General features: G+C 44.6%; 2 long non-coding RNA genes across 2 annotated transcripts; one reads left to right on the top strand and one right to left on the bottom strand.

Moving 5' to 3' along the window:
- Nucleotides 1–1,199: 1,199 nt before the first annotated feature.
- LOC112570792 lies at nt 1,200–10,206 on the bottom strand. The gene is made up of 3 exons (XR_003100704.1): nt 10,123–10,206; nt 9,782–9,866; nt 1,200–3,447 (listed from the first exon to the last, which is right to left on the bottom strand). It is a non-coding gene; the product is annotated as an uncharacterized LOC112570792 (long non-coding RNA).
- LOC112570793 lies at nt 9,799–17,364 on the top strand. The gene is made up of 3 exons (XR_003100705.1): nt 9,799–9,896; nt 10,131–10,284; nt 16,511–17,364. It is a non-coding gene; the product is annotated as an uncharacterized LOC112570793 (long non-coding RNA).
- Nucleotides 17,365–18,654: the final 1,290 nt, after the last annotated feature.

Here is an 18,654-nt window from a genome sequence, read left to right as displayed (position 1 = left end):
ACATAGGCGCAGTAAGAAAGTCTAGCATGACGTGGCCTTTAGTGTTGACTAGTCAATTTGCTCTCTTCTCTTCGGCTTCGATTTGCCCTCCAACGTACCCTGAAGAAGGGTCGCGTCGTGCGGGGTCACGTGGCCAAACCAGAACATTTTGCGCAACTTCGCTTTTGCGCGAGTAGGTGTCCTTAGGGGCCCACGTGGCGACAGTGGTTTGCTATTCGTCAGTCCTGCTTTAAATATAGGAAATTTGAACACTTTCCTTAGTCACGTGGTCGCGAATGCCAGGATTCTTTCTTCCGCATGAGTCTTGTATCCGTAAATGATGAGAACCACGGTCGCTATTGTCTAGAAAATTTGCGCCAGGTCTTCAGCGTGCTGCTGTAACCGTCGTTGCTGCAATCATGATGCAGAAGCAGACACAATTTTTGGAAAGGGTCTCCTCCAAGTACTGACAGCGATTCTCCTCTGTACTCTGTCCATGCTTTTCTGTCCTCCTTGGTATACCATGTCTGTTTTTAGAAAGGAGATGATGTACGATGTTTTTTCTTGGAAGCTTAACTGTCAATCTTTGGCGGAGTGGCTTAACTTTTGCAGATAGAAATATGGTTACATAATGACAGCTTTTGTTAGAGCATCATGTTCACTGTCACAAACTAGTTTCAGAGAGAAGCACAATGTTAGTCCATCAGACCTGCGCTTACTGCGCACGAAACTTGCTGTGACAGTTCACCATCAAAACTTTCTGGAGCAATTGTAGAAAATTTAGTCTCCTTCCCAGGACTAGTGCTAGTGTCAAAGATGATGATGATGACAATGATAATGATAACACCTACAGGCCCAACGCTGATGATTATAATCTCCGACAACGAGAGCAACAAAGAAGAAAATATTTGCGCCATTAGAGTTTGAGTAAACAACAGCACGAACATTACTGGAACCATGAGACTATGTGTGGCATACGGAGCAGCAAGACCAGATTTGTGTGGAAAATTAGGAATAAGACTTTGGGAAATAATACATTTAAAGTGCTAGTAGGGTGCAATTTGAGTCTAATAACTCGGTAAAGCTCAATTTGAGGTACTTTTCCCCAAAATTGTATTAGTACCCTCTTACCGTGGAGATGTAGGCCTGCAAGCATCTTTATGCACAGAAAAACTCAGATACCAGGATTGTGAGAAGATATATCTATGTCAAAACTACAGCCAGCACGAAAACTGGGACCATACTAAGTTATCTCTAGAAAAACATCGAACATGACCTCTTCAGAGCATTGGTGATGATCGTACAGGTGCATCTCGAAAACGACGAAGAGAAGGTGTTCAGCCAAATTTTGGTAAATGGCATCTTGCACATAACTTTGCCAAGTCGCTGTCAAAAAATGGACCCCACTAGACTTTTAAAATAAACACGAGATATTGGAGAAGACCGCGAACAATAGGAAAATAACAACTCTGTGGGTTAGCGCCCATCTGCGACACTCACACAGACGAACAGGCACACAAGCACGTACACGTACGTACAAAAAACACGCACATAAAAGACAGTACTTTTATTTCACTCCACTCACCCACCATCCCACCCTCTCACTCACTCTAACATGTACAGATAAGCGGGTGTGCAACGTTGAAGGCAAGAAAGCCAAACCCGTTGCTTGTTTAGCGATCGAAGTCCGAGTCCACAGACTACAAGGTGTGGTCGGCGACACGTGGCTTCGGCAACATGGCTGCTCTAGTTTATGTTTTTTTTCTCTCTCTCTCTGTCTCTTGGTTTGAATACTCTGTTTCTCTTTCTCCTCTCATTGTCTGTCACGGTCTCTCATCTCCCCTATGTCTGTCTAACGCAGGTGACAGGGACAGCGTGGAGTATTGAGCCACCCAACGACCGCCAGAAGCGTATGCTGGTGACATTTACGTACCCAGCGGACACGATCTCGGGTAGATTTCGCTTGCCATGAAAGGGGTGGGAGGGGGCACACTTTGTTTGAGGGGAGAATAATCAGGTTGGAGAACGGCAAATGGTGTCTTGACAGGATAGCAAGATGTCCCCTTTAAACAAAGGTAGAGGGGCAGGCCAGAGGGAGGGGACACAGATAGGCAGACCCTGGCGGCAAGCTGTGACGGTGGCGGTAATGCATCACAAACGGATATGAGTTCACAAGGTTGTCAGGTTGATGACAACAGCAACAACAATAACATGGTTATTAAAAAGAAAAAGTCGCTTTTTGCCAAAGACTGGGAGTGAAGCTGCTTCGTGGCTAGCGGCCCGCCGGTCATGTGACCATCTCGCGGCAGGTGCACTCTCCTATGAACAGGGCTTTATCGTGTGTGCCGCGTCCTCGCGAGGACAAGGTTCGCGTTGTCATGAACGACGAGGGCGTTGTGGCCACTGCTTCTCGACTTCTCGACTTCACGTTGCGTCAAAGGTCCGAGCGCGCGTGTCCCTAAAGGCGTTATCTAGGGACAGTCTTGCTGGCCTTGATTGCTTTATCTCCGGTTAGCAAAGTAGGATTGCTGGACTTCAAGTATCGAGGGCTTTCTAACAGTGACCGATTTTCGTCGTGACTGGAGGGACCCTGGAGAGATCAAGATAAAAGTCCTCCCGAAACAGTTAAAAACGTTATTAGACGGTTTTCTTGGAGTAGTGTAGCCACTGCGAGTATTGCTGAGTGTCACATAGTGCAGTGCGGTTGCGCCACGTCTTGTTAATGTGTAAACCACATCCTACATCTCGCCAGTTTTGTCATATTATAGCAGCAGCGACAGTAGCAGTGCTGGACGGTTGGCATCGCTGTTAGATTGATATATACATCTTGATTCTTCTGTTATTTCTTCTTGCTTTATTGCTAGCATACATTTTTGAATTGTTGCTAAGTTCGCTTATCATAAATAGCCGTAAAGAATAAGCCATTATTTTAGTGTAATATAATGGCTGGATATTAATTGCTACTGAGTTAATCTTAAGGGTATTCACCTCTAGCCTCACTTGTGACCGTTCAACGGAAGGATCAATTTTATTTTGGTCTTTATTTTCTAGACTATTACCTGTTACTCTACTCTGAGCATACAACAGAAAAACATTTTAACATATCCTTGCGTATCAGTTCTTTCCCTCTCCTTTCTTCTTCCTTTTCAATAGCACCCTCTTTTCTTCCCTGTCCGTTGACTGTGACCCACTGACCCTCATGCAAGCAGGTACTTGCACTTCGCACACCGTTGGTCACGTCACTTATCGGGTTGTTGCTGGTGTGACGTCACTGTACAGTCCGGCGACAGACGAGTGGCCTGTGCGTCGAAGGAGGAGGGTGGAGTAGGGGTAGATAGCGGTGTCCGGGTGGTCCGGTCAAGATATCAGAATTGTCTCTCTGGCCCTCAACGCAGCGTGTCAACCACTGTCGTATGGCGCCCAGAGACAAGGGGGCGTCTCACTCAATATCGCTTCCTCTGCAGGTAGCTAGTGACAGACAGTAAGACCTGGTGTAAACTGACTGCAGGTAGCTGGTGACAGACAGTAAGACCTGGTGTAAACTGACTGCAGGTAGCTAGTGACAGACAGTAAGACCTGGTGTAAACTGACTGCAGGTAGCTGGTGACAGACAGTAAGACCTGGTGTAAACTGACTGCAGGTAGCTAGTGACAGACAGTAAGACCTGGTGTAAACTGACTGCAGGTAGCTAGTGACAGACAGTAAGACCTGGTGTAAACTGACTGCAGGTAGCTAGTGACAGACAGTAAGACCTGGTGTAAACTGACTGCAGGTAGCTAGTGACAGACAGTAAGACCTGGTCTTCAAATAACAAAAAGAGCAAAAAGACAGCTAAACACGAGGAGATAAATAACAGAAATCAAGAAAGAGAAAGAAAGAATGAAAGACAGAAAAAAGAAAGTGAGGAAGAAAGGAAGAGCTCTCTCAGTTAAATAAGAAAACTTGTTTTAAGAAAAGGGTCAAGAGAACGGTTCGGTCATGTTGTGAAACGATAAAGTGGTGCACGGCAATTCTTTACGACGAAAGTAATCTGTTTACCTGTAAAACAACTACAACCAAAATATCTAAGGCCCTGGCAGAGACACAGGAGAGAAAGAGATAGAGAGGGGGGGGGGGAGCAGGCAGGTATTTTGGTCAGTTTCTTGCCCAAGACCCCATTTCATTCTCCCCGCTGACCGTTGCTTCAAGTGTGCCTGATTTCGAGCACCAGACAAATTGGTTTCTTTGAAAGCTGCCCGTTTCTGCCCAAGCACGGTCATAAAAGCAGACATGAAATAATGCAGGCGGTCGTGGAGAGGATGCGGGTAAGACTGCCGCAATATGAGCCCAAAGTAATGTTCGGGTATATTGTCTCGCTTAGCTCTACTGATAATTTTATAGCCCTTTTCTTTTATCCTGCTCTCGACGAAGATTGTAATGAAAAAGAAAAGAGTCTATTTATCGTGGAACGTAAGCCATATGATAATCCCCAGAAAGAACTAATGGCCACTTAGACCATAAATCAATGACGTAAGACGTATATATAAAAAACTCTTACCATTAAGTACTTTAGTGATCGTTTACATAGTCGTAAATTTGTTTCCTATTGCTCGGGTGTTTCATTAGAAAGATGGCCTAGTGATCTAAAAAACATTTAAAAAACTAAAAAACTTGCGCCATCATTCGTCTGACCATGACGACGTGAGTAACATTAAGGTTTTTTTTTTTAAAGAGGTAGAAAATACCCGTAATGGCTCTGCTACTACATGGTATTGAAAATTTTTAAATACGAAAAGAGACGAAAATTATAAAAATACAATTAAAATAAATACGAAAAGAAACACAAACACCCAAAATAACTGTAAAGACAGAAATAAATAGTATTACCAGTTCAGGTATGTAAAGCACGGTGGAAAGTCTGGGAGACAAGGTTGTTGATGATCTGTGCTCGTCAGTAACGTTTGCCACAAGATGGCGACAGGAAGTGGAAGAGGATGGTGAGTTTTGGCGGCGGTCTCCAGCACAGCCAAGGAGCCTGGAGGGCTAACACAGGGGCAGACAGTGCGGAGTTGGTATTCTAAGCTCAGCTTCCGGGCTGCGCACGGGGAGATAACTGGGAAGGCGATGGCGCCCTGCCTGCTCGTGTTTGCTGAGCAGAGTAGTTGTTTCTGAAACTCTCCGGCTGGCGACTTTTTATGTGTACTGACTTCCACGACTGACCTGCGGCACAGCCCAACGCGGCTACCCGCCTAACAAGACCTCGATCTTGAATGTTCTATCTGCTCAGTCATTGTGAAACTGTCAAAAGTTCTAACCCTGACATTATTAACCCTAATCCCAAAGCTGTCTGAATCATAGATGTCAAGCTAAGACTTTTAAGAACACATTCACACAAACAAGCTTTCCAAAACTAAACATAAATTTCCAAAAACGTAAACCGTGTATGTCAAGCAACATCCATTACCCACCCACCCCTCAAAATAATCAAACCTGCGACGTCACCCTGGAAAATCAGTCGGGTTACCATTCAGGGTATTTGAAGGGCTGTCTTCTCACCGGATATCATATTAGAAAACACTGAAGGACGGTGAGCACGTGCGTTGAAGTCAAAAACTAATACAACTAAACTCTATCTTTTCTTCTTTTTATCCATTCTCTCTCTCTCTCGCGTTGTTGACGCCAAGCAATAAAAATTTCGTTCGTTTTCTCTCTCATTCTCTCTCTCTCGTGTGTGTGTGAGAGAGAGACAGACTTTGGTACTTTGAGCCTTTTTTTTTTTAGAGCATAACCACAAGAACACAGCAAAGTGGAATAGTAGTAGTGTTAGTGTGGCTGAGAGGTATTGCAACAGATCGGCAACACCTGCACCCAGCTTCGGATGCAACGCCACTGTGCCACAGTTACGTGTCTACCAGAGTACATGGTGCAACCTTAGTTGCTAGAACAATACTGGGGGAGATGTAAGCCCGCTGCATGAGAGGTCGTTTTCACTACTTTTCCCAAACACCTGGTTAGGGCCTGTTTAAGTTCTTCGAGACCAGTGCATAAGAAAACTCCTCCGACTAGAAGGTGAGATAAACGAGCTTTTTATGGGGCACGGTCACCCACACATGTCGGCCGCCAGGAAGCTTTTCTGGCAACAGTGAAGTGGAGTAAGTTTGTTGTTTGGTTTAGCCATGTGGCCTAGCATGACATCGTTTCTAACACCATTCTTCGAGATACCCTGGAAGGTGGTACGAGGGTCGTTCAAAAAGTTCTAATCATCACCCAGAAGTCGCAGAAACAAGACAGTTTTTCACAGTTTTTTCTATATTCCCCTTTGACATCTGTGTACTTTGTCCAGCCATCCTCAAGCATTGCAATCCCATGACAGAAGAAAGTGGCATCCTGGTTCTCCAAAAAATCTCCTCCACAGCACATACGACCTTCTCATTGTTTCCAAAATGGCAACCACGTAGGTGGGATCTGAGTTTAGGTAAAAGTCAATGGAGCTAAGTCTGGTGAGTAAGGGGGATGGGGTCGCAATTCAAAGCCACAGTTGGCTGCTTCAGTTACTGCAACCTGGACAGAGTGAACGGGCATGTTATCCTGGAGCAAGAACACACCTGCCATCAGCATGCCTAGACTTGATTGCTTCCTTCAGTTGAATTGATTCTGATACAAAGTACTGTCCATTAATAGTTTTTCTCTTTTCCAGATAGTCTATCATGATTTCGCCTTCAGAATCCCCAAAACAAAAGCAATCACTTTGCAAACAGACGCTCTCTGATTGAACCTCCTCGGGGGTGGACAACCACAGTGTTTCCACAACTTGCTTTGAATCTTTGAACTCAGCTTCATCTGCGGTGGAAATTCTCAGGATGACCCTGGAAGCGAGTTAGAAGTGTCCTGGAAATGTCAACATTTTGCAGCTTCTGCTCTGGCATGAGCATTCTTGGGACTCATCTTGCAGACAGCTTTCTCATCCCAAGATCTCAGTTTAAAAGATTTTTTAAAACAGTGTGGACTGAACCAGAACTAATGCTTATGGACTTAGCTATCAGCATCCCACTTATTCACAGTTGCCGAGGAAGGGGAGTCCTCATCACGTGTCTGCACCATGTCCTCGTGGATTTCCTTGGGTGTCATTCCTTTCTTTTGCAGATACTTTATGACTTCCCTGTTTTGTCCATTTTGTCGCGCTACCCTTCACCTTTGTATGGGCCTCACGTGTACACAAATTAAAGCAGAAACCTGTATTAGTTTTTCTAGTTTCATAACAGCTGGTAGTGTGACAACGAAGAAAAATTCACCTATGGCTTTCTTTTTTTCTGGGGGAGGCTTAGAACTTTTTAAACGACCCCCTCAGATGCCGAACTGGACAAAAGAACTGACAGGCGAACATGTGGTGGTCATCTTGTGCAAGACCTGGTCACCGCCGCTCAAGATGGGTTAAGCTTTATCAGCAGTTGCGGCAATCCAGGTTCCCCCAATGACCAATACCTGGTCGTCAGCTAGTATCAGTTAAGACAGGAATAGTGATAAATGATGATGTTGGAGTTTTGATATTTATTGGCACTTAATGTCAAAAAGAAAGACAAATCCAAAACGGTTATGGAACGCATCCGTGCAGCTTGGACTGATGTGTTGATGGACTTCTGCATCTTCTACCTTTATGTGGACAAGTCACACAGTGGGGAACGGAAACGAGGTAATTTGGATGGATGGATGGGCGGCTGGATGCATTAGCATCTACAACATATACGATCTACTACAAGACAAATGAAATATATCTTTTTCACACAATTAGGTTGTCTTGACTCCACCTCCCTCCTCCCCACAACCAATGTGACGTGCTATGTGACATCACAGGAAAATACACATACGAAGTGGGGTGGGAGAAGAACGAACAGGAGTTACGAGTGTGGCCGCCAGATCAAGGTTCCATGGTAACTGGAGCCAGAAGCGAGCATGCCGTGCGTCAGACATCCATGGTGACCATCACTCGCCACTGGCACTAGCTTCGCCACTTTGCGCAGGACAACGAGCCGTTTGCGGCACGCGTCAGTTTGCGGCACTCAGTCGCGAGCTTTGATGACAGTCAGGCTGGATGACGTGATTGGTCGATAAAGTTCCATTACCCCCTCGACCAACAGCGGAGCGATGACCAGTGCTGAGCGTACCGGAAGCGGATGCGGGAGCCTAGTTGATTGTCTTTCCAATCACACCCACCCCCAACCCCTCCCCACCCCTGCACAAAAAAAAAACCAACTCATACAAAAAAAAGTTCAGATCTTAAACGAGGTTTTGTTTCGGTGTCAACAATTTCCGGGATGCTTGCTCAACATGGCAATAAAAAAAAAAAAACCCAACAAAGCGATGTGAATCGTGATGAGTAGACTCAACACACGAGCGATTATCCAAATAATTAACAGTACCAAGAAAATCACAACTCAGATTTACCAGGAATGTAGACTAGAGTTTAGTATTTGCTCGCCACCATCCTTGACTTATCAGGACTATAGGCGAGAGATGCTGTCAGTTTGTCGCCCTTCCTGATCGCTTTCTTCACAAGGAAAGTGGGTGTGGGGTGTAGGGGAGGAAAATAAATAAAGACGACACACAAGCGCAAACAAACACAGACAGACCAAAATAAAGCAATAACAAGAAGAGAAAATGTCGAGATTACAGTTGAGGTGATCAGTTCCATGTGAGGCAGCTCTTCAAGCTTGCAGCCAGTTTTTCTCGTCAGATGCAAGTGACCACAGTACTAGACGATACACTGATGGTAGATGTCTTCACTTCTTTCTACAGTAGCATTCAGTCTATTGCAATGCTTCTCTCACTCAATCCAAACATCTCTTCAGAATGCCTAGAATGTCTTGCAAGACTGGTTCTAAACCCGTGGTGAGATCTTGACACACGCTACAATCTATTTCATTCATTGTTTTAATATTTAAACAGTTTTTTAATGTTGGAGCTTCGCAGTGTGACAAACGATAAAAAAAAGCGTAAGTGTAATGGAAAGAAAGAGTAAAAGAAGGAAGAACAAAGAAGTAAGCCTCCAACACCAGATGTAGTACTCTAGCTTTTCAACTGCATGGTGTACTGTTGTCTAACCTGATGCGGTCTCTGCAAAGGCGGATTTCGCATGGCATGCCTATTGGCATGGCCACACACATCCGGGCACTATTTGACCCTAGCTGGTCACCTAGCAACCTGACAGGAACGCAGCAGGAGAGAAGTATCATCGACAGCTATCTCCAGTAGGAGATGCGTTTGACTTGTCTCCCTTCCACTATCGCAGTTACCTTCTCCTCCCACAAACACCCTCTTGACAACGTTTGTTGACACATGAAGTTGTGTGTGCGGGGGGCGGCGGAATAATACACTCCACCGAGTAGTTGATCGTATTTTTATTTTTATCATTTACTTGTGAGCAATCCTATATAATTGTTGTCTGTTTGTGACTAACAAGTAGACTGCAATAGGTCTTTCCTTTCATGATGTGCCAGGCCATGCACAATTGTGAGTGTTGACAAGGCGGTTGACAGTGCAGATATTAATGCAGATCGGATGAACTTCCTCAATAGCGCAGCTAAGCTCACCTCGACGTGCGTGTACTTGTTGCAACTCGCTCCTTGCACTCCACGAAGGATTAAATAGAAAAAAACAGACAAGAAACCGATACAAAACCGCATAGGGATAAAAGAGTGGCATCCCCTGCTTCGTTGTCGTTGGCTGGGGGACACGAGACTACTGTAGTAGAACATACTGATCAACATAACCACTACCCCGACCTGCACCGCCCCCCATTACAACTCCCCCTTGTTGATAATCTTACCTTTTTATGTCTCAACCATCGAATTCCTGGGAACTCTGCTGGCCCCGGTGGCCTCTCGTGGCTGGTCACTGTGCGTGTCCCATCTCTACTGAGTGAGGAAATGAACACTGACAGAGTGAGTTATTCAGCAAGAGAACGAGTGGGCAAAAGAGAGAATAACTAAATATGAGAATGAAAGGCTGCTTGTCGAAGACAAGTCTTGCTGGATAGAATTGTCAACTGACTGGTGACATCTGTAAAACCTATAAACTATTTTGAGATCAAACAATCAAATGGACAAACGAAAGAAATGATATTAAAATTTGGGTCATACATCATTGAAACTGATTTCCTTCACTCACCTTTGCAGGTCGAGAAAAAAAACCCTGTTAACACCCACACAACACACCTTGTAACATTACCTCCGCGTCTATGGAAAGAACGCTTGGCGCTGTTTTGAGGAATATAATAACCGGGGTATACCGCGGGACGAAGCGCACTTGCCGAGGTGCCTCACCTGTGGGGTGAGTACTGTGTGTACTTGAGGACAGTGGCGAGGGAGAGATGTGCATCGTTCTAATAATAATCACAATATCAATAACGATAACAAAAACAAAAAGATGGCGCCGAGAAAAGTGTAAAGCCGAGGAGGGGGACTACCTTTACCTTTGTCTAGGCTGTTTGGTGACGAGCCACACCTCCTGTACTACAAACCACATGTCACACACCACAGACAGGTTCACACCACTACAAACCACAGGCTACCCACTACATGTCACACACCACAGACAGGCTCACACCACTCCACAACACAGGCTGCACTTGGCTGCACCGTGTCTTGCGCTAGTTAACATCATCAAGTTCACACGAATTGTAATCCGCCGGTGAGTTAGCTCCTTTGCCCCTCAGATTTCAGTAAAACCAATCCTGCACTGACCTCAGCTCATTCATTTTACAAAGAATTGCAGCCTGATCTGCCCTTGAAAAACGGTTAGCGCACCTTCTTCAGCATATACCTACATGAGGTGACGTCATGATGTTTACGGTTATGTTTGTTTGTCACTGAGGTAGTGTCAGTCAGGCAACTGTATTTTCGTAGAAACTAATACGCAATTATCGAACTCCTCTGTATCTTTATAAACCAATAAAGAACAGAGTATAGAAAAATTTAACATATTGTATCGTGCTATATCGTGTTATTACGTATCGTTGTCATGTTGCATCGTATTGTGCTATGTATCATGCTGTATCGTGTTGCGTTGTGTTGCATTGCGTTGTCTCTCACAGTCACCGCTCCCTCCACCTCCCCATGCTGTGCTCCCTCCCGGTGTCCTGTGGGTCCATTGATCAGTCTCAGACACTGTCTTGTCCGCAGTCGCCGTGTTTCATCTACAAAGCGGTCGTTAGCAGTTCCGAGCGTGTCAAATCGATCAAGGGGAAGACAAATCCACGGACTTGACTCACCTGTCACCCCGCGCGTGTCCGCTGCGTCTTGGAGATTGACAAAGACTTCAAGGTTTCGTCGCCGGACGGACCGTCTGGTAACCATTGGCAACGCTGTCAACACCAATGTCCGTTTCATTGACCGCCCGAGTTTTTTTTTTGTGCTGGTGGGAGAGGAGGGTTCCAGGTCCTGAACTGCCTGTGAAGAAGGGGAAGTTGGATAGAGACTGGGGATAAGGGGACTTTCAACTTTTGCAGAGTGGAGAGTGGGTAAGTGGAACCAGACCAGGTGCGTGCGACTTCTAGTCTGAGCTGCTTTACTTTGCTTCAGTGGAGCGTGTTACCGCAATCGTTAGCCGGTGGTGCTCCCTGGGTTAACACTATTAAAAAAAAAACTGTGTGAAAGTACTTGCTCCCGTTAGCATGTGTGTGTAAATGAGTATGTGAGAGTGAGTGGGTAAGTGTGTGCATCTGTGGGTAAAAGATTGTGTGTTCGTGTAATGTGTAGTGTGTCAGATAAACTTATGGAACAAACTGACTCCCACCCAGCTCTCCCCTACCTTCCCACATACAATCTCCTTCCCCCTATTTCTCATTTACACACACACACATACACAGACACAAATACATACATACACTTACAATCTTCCCCTCTCACTCACACAAACACACATGCACACATGCACACACATCCCTCTCTCTGTATGCGCAAACAGCTTTTCATGCGAGACCATCAGCGACAGCACAGCGACCTAGTTATTATGTGCTCAGCTGTGGGAACATTTCTTGTTACAGTGTGACACGCCCTATGTTAGTAGTTGTTTGAGAAAGAAAAATATAATTAAGTTAACAATCATTTATGACGAACAAGTACTACAGCGATTACTTGCCTGAGTTACAGACCATTCGACAAGCTCAGGTAGGACTGGAAATTAATAACGTGGTATATATGATAAATACCTATTCTTTACCATGTTTGGAAATTAGTTACTTGGCATATCAAATAAATTCTTACTCAATATCGACGATATCAAGATAGCGCGCGTGTTAAACAGTATGTACAAGATGATAATGCAAAGGTTTCCGCAATGCACAAGCTGGATTTGCCGTGGTGAAAATACTGGTGGTGTCCATAGTAATAGCCGTCATAGTCGTACCAGTAACATCAGTGTAATCACACACATGGTCTGTAACACGCATGGCCAGCTGCTGGAGAGAGCAAGAACAGGGTGGACCATGGCCATGGTCATTATAACGTGTAAGTAATGTGTTAAAAGTCCCTCTCACCCTTCCCTGGCCCTCATGGCTACGGTAACCGAGACCTGACCGGGGTGATCAACATCAAGCGCGTGAACTACATGGCATCAAAAATGATCCCCCCGCTCTTTAACCCCCGTTCTTTATTCCCATTCCACACACACCCTGTCACAGCTCCCCAGTGCGCATGACCATAGAAATCGTCACTTCCCGCTGAAAGTTGCTCACTCCTCTTTTGACTCAAATCAGTGATGGCAGCTGTGTTGTGGTTTCCTGATCATCAGACCATGCCTGGCAGAACTTTCACTTACGTGTGACGAGTCAGCCAAAGTACAAGTGACATCAAAGTGTGACCTCCAGTCAGGATGCGCACTGAGCTATCAGTGACCCCTCTTCCGAAACAGAAATTAAGAAATCAAGTGCATCTGTCGAAGCCTCGTTGCAAAAATCTTTTGCTGTGGAAACGCTGCATGAAGGAAAGAGTGGAAAACTTGTCTTGTATGTATAACTACATCTTTGTTACATACTGTGTCTGCCAACAATGGATTTAAGAGCATAAGTTACATTATTTTCGTTTAAGGCAACGTTTAAGTTCTGTATTTGCTATTTTTATGACTAAATCAAGCTGGTCAATGGACAGTTTACATAGGGTTCAGAGTTCACATCCCATAGGTATGTATGAATATACAAGTACATATGAATATAATTCGCGTTTTCTTTATTGGACTGAATGTGCATTTGAACAAGTTGCTGTTCAAGTTGTAAATGGTGTTTGTGTATGTCTAACATGCTTAGAGGATCAGATTGCTGATTGGTTAGAGCGCTGGCGTCCGAACTGAAATGCGTCCGGTTCGATACCCGTGTAGCGTAGCTTTCTTCCCCAATTCGACCCAGCTTGCGGGAATGGGTACCTTACAAAGGCTGAGGAAGGTAAGGCAGAGTGGGAGAGGAAACGGGCACCGCCCTCATGTAAAGATGGTCTTTAACACCTCATTGTCGTGAACCACGGTAAATTATAAGAATAATTGTACGATCTTATATTTAATCAGACAAGTGGAAAGTCGGTTGGATTTTTGTTTTGTTACAATGCATCTCTTGCCTAGTTCGTATACAGCACTTGTTGCGGTTTTTTGTCCCCATAGCTGAGCACACTTTGCAAATAACTGCCCATTGGAATTGATAATATAAGTCATTTTTTATTTGACAATTTAATAATAATGAAGTATATTTATAGAGTGCAACATCCCAGCCTTATAAACCATAATAAATATAACAATATTAATGATATGGAGAAATGTAGAAGCCAACCAAGATGACAGGGATTAGGAAGAGTTTGCTAAATACCTTCAAAGCTGGAAAATTTTGAATTCGGCAATTTACGATTCCATATTTCTTGCACAATATGACATCCACGACTCCTTAAGTTCTTTACAAAAGATACTGTCATAAACAAAGTTGAATTGTAAAAATTGTTAACAGAGCTGTTAAGATACACGACTTGTGAAATAATAAAAGTTAGTTTGACATCTGCTCAATTTCTTCTTCTTTTTTTTTAAAAAAAAACAACCTTCTAATCGTTGGCTGTACATTGTCATTTTGTTGGTTGGCGCATGGTTGAATTGTCAGTGCCAAGGTCCTCTGGAGCCGACAGTTAGTCTCCTGGTGTCCGAACTGAAGTAGGGTGGGATTATCATCTGTACGCTCAATGCTTCGATGATTGGCTAAACATCAACACACTCGCGCTTTGCCATTCCGTTACCTAGCTACGACCAATGACTACCTGGCTACTGCGTGATGGACAGGTGTCACTGACTCGACAGCCCGTCGCACCTCTCTGCATTCCACAACCAATCACGTGTCGCCACTAACATGAGACAATTTCCGCCGCCCAACCTCTTCCTTACCTAAGGTAAACCTACCTGCTTCTTTGACCGCCTCGGCTTCCTTTCTAAAGAATGGCACAGTCGTAAAGTTGTCATCTGCCACCGACCTACACGGTTAGAGTGTGATGAGGGAGTCCTATACCCTCGAAATTGTAGCCGGTGTTACATCCCCCTATGGTAATTCGTGTAATTAGAGTACAATCCCTCATCCCACCAGGGTCCCTGAGGTTACTGACCTATTCGGCCAGTGTTTTATGAGCTCCCCACCTGCCCGCGACACCACGTGGACAATAGGACGATGGCCGCCTTCAACCCGCAGCCTGTACTGTGCACGTCCGTCCGTTCAACCGCGCGTCTGCTCAACTCTTGTGGGGAGCAGAAGACCGGTACCAAGGCATATAGCTCTATTCCTAGTTATCTCATGATACTCATTCCCTAACAACCTGAAAAAGTCATGGTAAGACCTTTACCTTAACTTGCACGTGTGCACCGTGCGTGCTGTTTGCCTTAGTCTAATATGTCTGTGCAAACATAAAAACTTTGGGGTGGAAATTATGTGTGCTCTTGCTTGCCTGTTTTTATTATAAAAGTTATTTTTCGAACCAGAGTCCCACTTTACAATATAAAGACTGACTAAGAACGATTCAGTTTGTGTTTATGGTAGAGAACAGGAACCTGATGACTATTAGTCTTACTTTATACAGAGCCTGGACTGGAGGTTTCTCTTATGCAGTCCTAGTAGCATCCAAGCAAATTGTCCTTTCTTAACCTTTTTTCATTTTATTTTATCAAAGATTGATCAAGTGACAAAGGCATCAAAGATGACTGAGATAATTACTGACTATTTTCCTGTTACTTTCAAATTTACACTTTGTGTACTGGTAATAATAATCTCTCCCTAGTTCAGTCAAGTTTTATTCATGAAATGTTAAATTTAGCGACGTAGATACTGAACTCAAAATAAGGCTCTGGAACTATACACGATTTATACTCGGAGGTAGTTTGTAGGAATAATCCACCTCCCACAGACATCTTGACCATCTGCTTCAAAATAATGTTAAAAAGAACAATCTTTTTAGCATTAGAGAATTCGTCCCCTTTCTGAAATCTCCGAAGCAACCCAGTTTAACTGAACGGTTCCAAACAAAGGATTGTGTTTTTTTCTAAAGTATTCTTTGCAAAATAAATCAATCAAATGGTGGATCCTATAGTTCATGGTCACCGTTAAACAATTCACTGAAGTGAGTGGCTTCATCATATTTCAAGTTGCCAGCGTGTGCCATGCTTAAAAAAGGAAAAAAAAAGAACCTGTCGCAAAATATTAGAATGCTGTAAAATGGCCACTAGCCAAACCATCTGATAACAGTTTACAGTGTAGATCGCACGGCAAACCGTAAAAAAACGAAGCTGTTTGTGAACATTTTCGTGTTGTGTTTTTCGTGAGTCTGCATCTATAAAGACCATGACAAATAGAAAAAAACCCAACACACATCCACTTAATTGGTTGTGTGAATGCAGGTGTGTGCTGTAACGAAGTGGTTGACTGTTGTAATTAAGCGCGGTCGAATGCTGATCAGATTAAGTATCCATTGCGCGACAGAGGACCCAACCTTTACAAAACCAACTTTTTTTTTTTTAACAAGGTTATTTCTCTGTATAATATCCCATATTTTGGCAGCATATAAAAGTACAGGTTGAAAAACAGAATAAAATAAAAAAAAAATTAAGTTTTATGTTATCATCTTGTCAATCATTTCAATTTTCAGTTATCGAATATTTTATATAAATTGTTTAATTAAGAACCCGCAGAGTAAATATACTATCGATATATATATATTTTAAAGCCGAGACCATCCGTTATGGACTGCAATGCGAGCGTGAAGCCTCCGCCAGGCGTGAGTCTGCTGCAGCACCCAGATACAAAAACGACGAACAGCAACAGCGCAGACGATGCCGTGCGTCGCTTCGGTGGTGATCTCATCTCTTCTTGAGGCATGGCGCAAAGACAGACAGCGATAGTTTCCGTCTTTCGTGCCGCCTCCATTTTGTTCATCATTTAAAACACACACACACACAGACACACACGGAGTTGCCTATCGTCATCGTTCAATCATACTTCACGCTGCACTGGGTAAATCTGTCTCACATGTTCTTACTCTTGTTTCAGGACACTGAACAAGATGGACGAAGATCCCACAGGCGTTAGGCAGTTCAAGGCCAGCAGCACAGACCGCAGCACAAAGCCTCGCCGTGTTCGTCTCGACGAGCGGAAGGCACGATTCTGCACTTCCGGCTAGGACACTAGCAAACGTCGACACTGGTCAAAATGTCGGCCATCCGGTCGACTACAGGCAGACAAGAGCTGGATTAGATGAGCAGACCGCACGAAACGATAGCTGACCTTTCACACCCGCTTGCTCCTCATTGTTACCCAGGAAGATGATTGTCTGCATCGTCTGAGTGTATTGCGGCTTGTATGATGTTTTGATATTTGGACTGCGGCTTGATGTTGGTGCTGTGGTGTGGAGGACATGGTCCGCTGAGCACCGACCTTTTGTCGTCACACCATCTTCTGCACCTTCTGTCATTTGGAAGATCCTTGAGCTGACCACAGGCCAGGATAAGGCGCTGTACAAGTGAACACATTATTATTCTTGTTCGTGGGCAAAGTCGCCGCTCTCTTCTGGCGTCCGTCCTCTGGGCCGGCATTCTGTTGACATTTTGATGTCCTGCAGATATTCTGCTGATGCTTGCCTTCCTCCTAAGCGTTCTGTGTGCGAAACTGTGAAGGCCGCGGGCGCTCTACCTGCAACTTCTCTGTTCGTGTACAAGTGTGTCAGCGATGTCGTCCCGATATTTGTGTTCTCTCTACAAAATTTTAGTTTCGGGTGCTTCTCTGAGGCGTAAAAGAATGTGGAATCAATACCAGACTGAAGTAAAGATGTTTTCATTTCTTTCTGACATCTGTTCTATAGAAAAGCAATAAAGTGAAGCAAAATAAAATATCGAATACTAGCGACAGATTTGTGTCCCTTGCCCTCATTTGTGTTGTCGAGAGAGCTCACCGACAACGCCACCCGTTACCAATGATACCACTGAGCTACATCGCACCTGCTCTCCTCGGTATTTTGATCACGTGTACGACTCAGTCTAGTTATTGTTCTGTATTAGCGTGGTCAGACATCTCGGGACACACTGTATGACACATGTTCGCAGGACTGGCCGTCAATGGGTTTCTGCAGGTACTCTGCTTTTCACCTCCGCCCCCCCCCACCTTCCTCTACCCTTATAGTGAGCAATCACCTCTAGGTGGAAGCACTTACCGCTAAACCATAGATGTACATTTGTAAACCTTCGTTGCTGCGGCCACTCGTACAGCCCCGGTAGATCCCCATCTTGTCCACCATACTTCAAGTACCTAGATGACCACGAAATGTAAGATAAATCCTTAGAATTGTTCTATTCTTAACGTGATTGTTTGTAGTATGCTCTACATTACATTCAAAGTACGATAGTAATTGAATGTTACCAAGGTTTACCAAGGATATCCGTTTATCCCATTTTCTGGTTTTTGCATGCGCAGACAGGATCCAGACCTTATCTTGTGCATAGTATTCATCATAACCATCGCGAAAATCAGATCATCAACAACCATTCCGTATCTCAGCCTGTAGAGCTAGTGACCCAATGTTTTGACTCGTTGTAAGCAAAAGATAAATCTAACTGGTAGAAGATTAATCATTAATAAATTATGCGTAAAAAATTATGTGAAATGTTCTTTGAGGTCGAGCTACTTTTGGCCCTCTCTTTCACCTAGCGGGGCCTACCCCTCTCAGGGGACTACTAACATCGATGAGCAAACACTCCATTTGTAGCGGTGCACGCAAAAACGTGTTCGTTCAACAAGCACAGCTTATTGTAGCGCTCGTGGAAAGTAGGTTATCAACCCGGTCGTTTGATTACACGACTGTGATTGACCAGACGACAGCAGCGCGCGACAGGATGCTGCACGACGCACGCATCTGCTGAAGGGCAATAGGCAGGCCGACGGATCATCACACGCGCGCGGGGCTGGGCAGCAGCAACAGCTACTGAGAGAAAGAATAGCGAACTTTGAGGCGGATGGAGACACTTAATGCCTGTGATATTGTGTGTGTGCTTTGCCCACGAGAAAGTCTCGGCAAGAGGTGGTGGTAGTGGGAGAGGGGAAGGAAATATTAATGTTGTTTAGAGAGAAAACCACCCCGCGGCGCCGGCTGGACGGCGGTCAGGCGACAGTATGCTGCACACTGTTGACTCCTGTGATGACAA

Source organism: Pomacea canaliculata, linkage group LG8, assembly GCF_003073045.1.
Source record: "Pomacea canaliculata isolate SZHN2017 linkage group LG8, ASM307304v1, whole genome shotgun sequence".
Taxonomy (NCBI): Eukaryota; Metazoa; Mollusca; class Gastropoda; order Architaenioglossa; family Ampullariidae; genus Pomacea; species Pomacea canaliculata.
Note: the sequence above shows the minus strand (reverse complement) of the source record. Positions and strands in the feature narration are given on the sequence as shown.